Genomic DNA, 2880 nt, shown 5'->3' on the forward strand with positions numbered 1-2880 from the left:
TATTTTTTCATATTTATTGATTTATTTTTAAAAAGCTATAAGAAAATTTTGTTACATATATGTTCAAACGAATTATCTTTAAAATTAGTATTAAAAAACCTGGAAAAGGGGTTAATCTTACGGAAAAACTTTAAAAAGTAATCAGTTTATATTTACTTTTCTAATTTTATTTTATTATATTGCTTTTATTCCGTGGCAACTTTTTAACTTCATAAATGATACAATTTTCTTTATAATTATTCAGTTTTTTAAAAATACAAATTTAAAAAATTTTAAAGCTTATTTCTGAAAATTTCTTTTTTTGCTTTTATTTGGTCGGAGAAGTGAGGGACTGATCGTGAGGATAGGAGGGAAAAAGAGAGGTTGGATAAGTAAGGGGAGAAGAAGGTAGCGCACTTCCTCTTACTTCTCCTCACTTCCCATCACTTCCCCTAATTCTCCCTTATTTCTCCTCTCAGCCTCTCACTTATTATCATTCCCCTTTCCCCTTACTTCACCTCATTTCTTCTCCTCATTTCTCACTTCCCCTCACGACCCCTTTGCTTTCTTCCACTTCCCCTCACGACCCCGTTGCTTTCTTCCACTTTCCATCATTTCCCCTTCCATCTCATCACTGCCCCTCATTTATTATTCCTCTCCCTTATTGGTCCTCCCCTTACTACCCTTATTTTTTTTTCCTTGTTTCCCTGACCTCATTTTCCCACCCCTCCTGTCACTTTCCCTCACTTTTTCTTACTTCCACTCAATTCCCCTCATTTCCTCTCCCCTCCCCTTACATCCACTTCCATTGAAAAAAGTACGACGGACGAACATCCGATTGAAATCATAAGGGTTTCAGCTCGGGGCTACGGAACCCTAAAAATAATCTTCACATGTCAAATCTATTGAAGCATGTCAAATCTATTTAAGCTTGTTTTGTTTTGATGCGAAAATATTCAACTTGACCTATTTTTAAATTACCTGCAATTAAAATTCACTTATATATTTTTTTGTATTTATATTGAGCAATACGGATATTGAAAATATGCAATTGTTTTTAATTGTTTACATTGTTTAAAAAAGTTGAGATTAGTGCGGCCCCAAAATGCGTAGAAAGTTGTTTTTCGAATTTCATGCATTTCGGCGCATAAATTTGGTCAAAATTCACAAAAAAAATTAATAAGTTAAAAAAAATAATATTTAGATGATCCTCAGGCCCAATGGAGTATGACTCTTATTTCCTATAAGAAAAAAATACACGTTTCAATAGTTTATTACTGATTTTAACAAATTTCTTTTATAATACAGTTAGAGAATCGTTGGTTTTTCCTAATTTCCCAACTTGTTTTCTACTTTTCATTTAAATCGAGGCAAAAATTAAAGAAAAGTAAATAGCAATACAGTATAATCCTTCAATAGCCATCCCTTCTATAGCCTTTCGGAGAATTGACGGAGCACCGCAGGTACGTCTAATAGGAGCTGCGCGGCTTGCGCTGAGTCTGCGGTTATCACTCAGGCGAGCACTCAGGCTGGAACAAACAAAAGCGAAGCGGTCTATAATGAGTTAGTTCCCACCACTGGTCAGCCCCCAAAATAGGCGCTATAAAAGCGTTTTACTGTAATTTTTCAAGCTAGATAGTTTCATTTAAAAAAATAAATTATACAAGATGAATGCTTATAGAATTTATGAGGGTCAATAACTATCTCATTTTAAAGTAATGCTGGGATTTTATCGGGTCTTCCGATATTTTGATTTTTTTTTGTTGATATTTTGTTCAAAAACTATTAATGAATGCTAATGTTAAATTAAGTACTAATTAGTTATTATTATATAAATTTGATATTACATATTATAATGTTACAATAAACAATTAAATTTTTAAATATTATTATTGCTTAACATGAATACAGAAGAAGCAGAAGTAATTTTTTCATGGCGGGTAATTTTCAAATAGATCAAGTTGAATTTTTCCGCATCGAAACAAAACTAGATTCAATAGAGTTGACATGGTATCCATTTCATGGTGAATCTTAACACGTGATTGTGATTTTTAGGGTTTTGTTGCCTCGCGTATTACTTCACGAACGATGACCGAAAAGCAATTATACACTTTTTGCGGCCAACCACTCTGCAATGACCCGTCTAGTCGGTATTAGTGCAGAACCTAAACACCTAACCAAACCCTTCATTCATACGATACCCGCACCTGCTGCCAGGGAAAACCCACGACACCTTGCTCCGAAAAGATTTAAACTATCCAGGAAGGAATCGCAGGATTTAATGCAAACGGGACTCGCGTGGCCTATAAAAAGCAGTTTGGCGACACATTTTCAAATAGCGCTGAAAAAAGTTGATCAGTGGAGACCTTTTGGTGACTATAGGAGATTGAGATCGAGGTATGTACTACATAAGTACCTTGTACCACATCTTCATGATTTTACTCGCGCCCTCTACAGCAAATCGGTTTTTGCCGTAATTGCCTTTTTAAAGATTTATGGGTGAGGTGCGCAGAGGACTCGATTTCTTCTATGTAGCCATCGAAGACGTCCTTATTGCATACCATCATAGGAGAAATACCTGCAACATCTTTGTCAAGTTTATAATCGGCTGAAAACTTATTGTATCCTAAACAATCCCGCTAAATGCACATGGGGAGCACCTTCTGTCATGTTCCGACTGGCAATCCCAAACGCAGCAGAACAACAAGCTCCACTGAACGACCTACCGCATGGAAACCTAAAAGGCCAAATGCCCTTCGCCTGGACTCCAGAAGCTCTCCAGGAGTTCAAAGATCGCAAAAAGGGCCTCGCAGAAGCTGTTTTGCTAGATTTTCCAGCACCTAAAGCTCCTTTGGTCATCTTTACTGATGCTTCGGATTTCTCTATCGGTGCAGCTCTCCA

This window comes from Belonocnema kinseyi, chromosome 2 (assembly GCF_010883055.1).
Source record: "Belonocnema kinseyi isolate 2016_QV_RU_SX_M_011 chromosome 2, B_treatae_v1, whole genome shotgun sequence".
Classification (NCBI taxonomy): domain Eukaryota; kingdom Metazoa; phylum Arthropoda; class Insecta; order Hymenoptera; family Cynipidae; genus Belonocnema; species Belonocnema kinseyi.